The following is a 5571-nucleotide window of genomic DNA, read 5'->3' as shown; positions in this document are numbered from 1 at the left end:
TCCAGGGGCTTTTTCTGTAGAAAATGGAAAGAGACAGGCTCCTCCAGGGAGCATATCAAAGCAGCAAGTTTCTTTCTGAAGAGCCTGTCTCTCTCCTTTCAGTTAGAGAGGCAACACCAAGAGCCAAGCTGTGTAACAGAAGTACCTACGCTGTACACCTAAACCAAACACATCTCAGAACAGCACTAACTAGAGCATGTGAACAGAGATAGCAGCTGGTGGAAAAGGGGAAAACAACTGAAATAAAACAAGGAAATTCAGAAAAATAGGTATGCAAACAACCAAATATTTTTCATTGATCATCCTGGTGAACATTTGACAGCCCTTTCTCATACATTAACTGCAATTAAGCAAACTAGTTGAATTGTAATTCTCTTGATGCAAAATTGAACACCTTAAATAAACAAAAGATCCCAAAGCCCTGAGAATAAAGTTCAAGCATGTAACTGATTTATCCATTTGGGTTAAAGAAGTAAAGCCTGTACCACAATTTTATTCCCAGACTCATTGTTCTCTTGAGCAAATAATTATATGCATGGCACATCTCACCGTGTGGACAACCCATAAAGAAATCCCAGGGATGTTGTTGAGGCCCTGTTCCTGGAGACACTCAAGATCAGACTTGATGTGGTCCCTGGCAGCCTGATCTTGTTGGAGGTGTCCCTGCTCACTGCAGGGGGCTTGGACAAGATGACCTTTGAGGGTGCCTTCCAACCTGATGCAGTCTGTGAATTCTGAGATTTGTTCTTTTAAATGGAAGAGCAGAATGCTCCAGCAAACACATTACAGGCTCCAAAGCAGATTTAAAAATCCAGTATTCAAGGCTAAAGTAAGTGCTTCCTTCAGTCCTGAGGCACTATTGATTTTCCAAGGTGTGTTGATAGTAGAGGGTTACACAACCTGAAGTTTTGTTCTCAAGAACACTAAGCACTTATGTTTAAATGATTTTTGCTTACAAACTGCATTCATGTCTCTGTGCCATGCAAAAAGAGAGAAAACAAACAACCAAGGAGGTTTCCATTCAAGATGTCAATATAAACATGATTTATTTCTGGGACTTCTGTGTATCTCTCTGGCTCTTTTCCCTCTATTGATCCCTGTGCTCAAAATACAGGTGCCACTTGAATGCTTCTAAAGGACTCATCCAGATTTCACAAGAACTACTGAGGATTATACTGGTGTTCTGAATACACTTGCACAGTCATTCTGTTATGTTCAGATACTGTTAACAGAAGTAGTACTGACCAAACAAAATAATAATAATTAAAGAGACAGCTAAGAACTTCACTAAATAACACTGTAGAAGGTTTCTTTAAGGTTGCATTAAATCAGGAGAAACAAGGACAGACTGAGGGAGTTGGGGCTGTTCAGTCTGGGGAAGAGAAGGCTCTGAGGAGACCTAATTGTGGCCTTCCAGTATCTTAAGGGGGCTTACAAGAAAGCTGGGGAGGGACTTTTTGGGGTGTCAGGTAATGAGAGAACCAGGGGGAATGGAATAAAAAAATAGAAATGGGTAGATTCAGATTGGATGTTAGGAAGAAGTTCTTCTCCACGAGGGTGGTAAGACACTGGAACAGGTTGTGCAGGGAGGTAGTAGAAGCCTCATCCCTGGAGGTCTTTAAGGCCAGGCTGGATGTGGCTCTGAGCAACCTGCTGTAGTGTGAGGTGTCCCTGCCCATGGCAGGGGGGTTGGAACTAGGTGATCCTTGAGGTTCCTTCCAACCCTAACAATTCTATGATTCTATGAAGGTCAGTGATGATGGCAGTCAGGTAGCCAGCTCTACTAAACCCAGCAATTCAAAACAACAGCATGTGGACAAGCATGGCAAGCAGGAGGGATTAGGGAGGAGCCAAATGCTGACTGATCTTCAGAAATACAAAACACCAGCAGCAATGAACTTTCGTTCAGGCTTTTCAAGGTGATGAGTGATGCTGTGCAGGAAGCATGGTTTTACTAACTTCATACTGCACTCAAAATCTTCCAGAAGGAAAAGAAATGCATTTTGACCTGAAGGCATTGCATTGTGAGAGAAAAAAAAAACTGATTATTTAGGATTCAGTGATTAATATTGATATATTATTCCTAATAATAATGATAAGCAGAAGGAAATTTAAGAGGTAGCTCCATAAATAGAGGAGTAAATGGAACCTTGATCCCCATAGTGCTGTGTATTTTAATAAGATGAGAAGCTGTGCCTGCAGCAGGACATTTCCAAGGTCTTTCTCTCATATGGTTTCACTGTTATCTAATAGAGATTCAGCTCCTGATGCAGTCTTCAGCAAGAACATTTGCAGGAAACCTCTTTTTTGCCCATCTACTTTCATGAAACTGGTAGTGCCTTAATATCTCTGAGACCTCTACCCCTCTGTAAATTAGGTCATGGTGTTAGAAAACACCTTCCATATGCATACACACAGAGCATGACCCTAAGCCCCTAGTCTCCTAACCAGGGGGGCTGGAACTGGATGATCTTCAAGGTTCCTTCCAACCCAAAGCATTCTCTGAATCAGTGAACTCAGTCCTAGCCCTGCACAGGAGTACTGTAAAGCACCAGCTGCTCTTTACGTGCAGTCTGAGCTCAGCTGGTGTAGGTACAGCTGAGCCCCACACAGCCTGAAACTGCACACTCAGGCAAGGAACCACTAGAAGCCTGAGAGCTCTCAAGCTGCTCAGGGCAAATCACAAAGGCTCTAGCAGCACTGCTAAACAGTGGTCACTGGGCCTCCAGTGCTTTCCTACCTCACTTCCACTTGCTTTTGCCTATGCCCACGTTTGCCAACAAGCAGGAGAACTCTTCAAAATGTATTTCCAGAACTTAGTTCAAAGAGGTGGTGGAGAGACATGAATCTCACACTTACTGCTATTAAACACCAAAACCTGCTGATGCCAGTGAACGTCACAGGGAGATGAAGGACTAAATGAGACCCAATGGAGATGAGATAAGGTACTACAAGAAAACAATGAAATATGCTGTCTGAGTTTGGAAGACATTTAAATATCTATTGTAGCAGTGAGGAAAGCAAACACACGCTGTTCTGTCTCTGTTACACAGCACAAGCCCACTGTGTTCCATGGAGCTAATTTGGTTTTGTGTGTAAAAATCCAGAAGACAGACATTTAGCCTTGTTCTCCAAGGTCCACTTACTGTGATTTAGGACATGAGCGTTCTACAGATTTGCTGCTGGCTTCTAAGACAGGAATATCTGAATGGGAGGATCCAGCCTTTCTTACCATATTGGTTGTGATGACATTTGGATGACAGTTTGCTTAGTCCTCCTGTAAAAAAGAATCAGATGTCAGATGCCACCTGAAACCAGCGACAGGCATTTCCTCATAGCTGCTTGCGTTTCAGTTAAGAAACACAGTTTGTTTCCCAGTACATGTTATCACTTGCTCTGTTTACACCATGTCAGAAATGATAAAGCAGCAGAATCAAAACTGTATTAATCCTTCACAGTTAAGAATTTAAATGCATGTTACTGTTTGAGTGGTCTGAGCAACAGAAAACCCAAAAGAGTGCAAATAAGTGACACCAGGCATGGAGCTCTGAGCAGTACAAGCTGTGGGTCTGGGCAGGAGGCTGCTAATGTCTGTCCTGTAATAGACTGGATCATGGTTTTTGACAACACATGTCTTTGCTGAACAACATCAGTTCATTGCACTGTGTGGGAAGGCTCTAGTTTGGATGGAAGCTCTGCTGAGAGGATTTATCATCTTTTGTGTGGTCAAAAGGCAGTAATAAATTAGGGCAGCCATCTTAGATAACAGTTGAACAGCCTAATTGGTAGAGGTACAGGATACATTTCTTTCTTGTGCTTCCTCATCAGGACAGGTGGAAGCTGTTACTCATTATATAAGTAATTAAAGAGCAATTGGGCCAGAGAGACTGACACCCTAACCTGATAGGTTAGGACATGCTGCTTGCACCACAGTGGACAGCCTCTATATTTTCAGGGACACCTATACTCCCATATGGACGTCTAGAGGCCAGACCAACACAGGTATGATTTCAAGGCTCAACTTCCACCTGTGCCCCCTCATTCCAACGTGCAGCTCAAAACACCTTTAAAGAGCCTGCCAGATCCAGAGCTCCCACGGAGGTTAGAGCACTCCATGAGCTGGTTTGTCTGTCGGTGTCTGGTCAATCATTTCTGCCTAAGATACGGAAGGCTGCTGAAAATTGTGTTTCAAGCTGGTCAGCTGTAGGCAGGTCAGAACGTCTTGTGCTGAACTCAGAGCACTTGCAGTAAAGACTGCTTCCAGCAAATCCAGCTGTGGATAAGAAGCAGGAGAGGCTGAGCAGGAAAGGGCCTTATCTACCTGCTGACTTATGCTGGGAAATCTCCAGCACAGCACTTTGATGATGCACAGTTCAAGCCAGAAAACTGCTGTGCAGAGCTACTGAGTCCTGCTTCAAGGTGTGGTCAGGCCCTCCTTATGGTCACCCTTGGCATCTTTACATCTTAATCTCCTATCTGGGGTTGCTGACCTATGGCAACGTGGCCCAAGGTGGAACTTGCTGTGTAGTTCTGTACATGCTGCTAGCTATAGCAGTGGTCATTTCTCCACTACCTGACATCCATGGCCTTGGGATCCCATAGGTGCTTCTGATGCAGTCCACCATGGGTGAGATACATGAAGATTCCCCTGTGATATTTCTGTGGACCTGTGATTAGTTAAAGGTGGTGAGCAAAGCTTCCTTGCACACAGCACAGGTAATGGAGCTTCTCTGTCATGTTCAGCAGCTCACCTTGGCAAATGCTGAGTCTCTGGGTTATCTGCCAGATTGCTGAACCCACAGAAATGTGGATGTCAAACCATAATAAACTGCATTGTCACTTTTTTCACTTGGGGAGATGGTGGCAAATACTGACGAAGAAGGGTAGGAAACACCATCCTGGGGAACTGTCGGGCAAATTATCTTCCCTCCAAACCCCCTAGACTGCGACCCAAGTTCGGGCTATAAACCTCCTTCAGGCGGGGCTCTGCACCGGGGTCATCCCGCCAGCCTCGGCGCCGCAGGACCCGCAGGCACGGGGCAGGCGGCAGTTACCCGGTATGGCCCGGCCGGGGCTGCGCCGTGCTGCGAGGATCGCCGCCCCTTCCCGCTCGGCGGGGGCGCTCACGGCCGCGGGGAGGAGCGGGCACGGGGCACCGTATAAGGCCTGCCCGCTGACCCGGCTCCGGCACTCGCACTGCTTCTGACGGCCCACGGAGGCACACGGGCGGAGACCTGCGCGGGGCGTACCGCACCGCACCCGCTCGGCGGTGGGGACGGCACCCCTCCACACCTGCCCCGGTGACAGGGACAGTACCGCACGGCACCTGCCCGGCGGTAGGGACCACTCCGCTGCGCACCGCAGTACCTCGGCGGCGCGCACCGCTCCGCTCCGCCTCACACCATCTGGCGATCGCCCGGCGGGGCGCACGGTGTCGCGGCACCCCTGCGGAGTCCTGTCCCCTCTCCTTCGTCCTGCGCCGGCTGCCCCGTGCCAGCCCTGCGGGGGCAGCCGCTGCCCCTCTGACTGTGGCTCAGATCTTTGGCGCCGACGGCGACTCTCTCCGGTAGC

This window comes from Dryobates pubescens, chromosome 15 (assembly GCF_014839835.1).
Source record: "Dryobates pubescens isolate bDryPub1 chromosome 15, bDryPub1.pri, whole genome shotgun sequence".
Lineage (NCBI taxonomy): Eukaryota > Metazoa > Chordata > Aves > Piciformes > Picidae > Dryobates > Dryobates pubescens.
The sequence above is the reverse complement of the archived record's forward strand: the minus strand, read 5'-3'. Positions refer to the sequence as shown.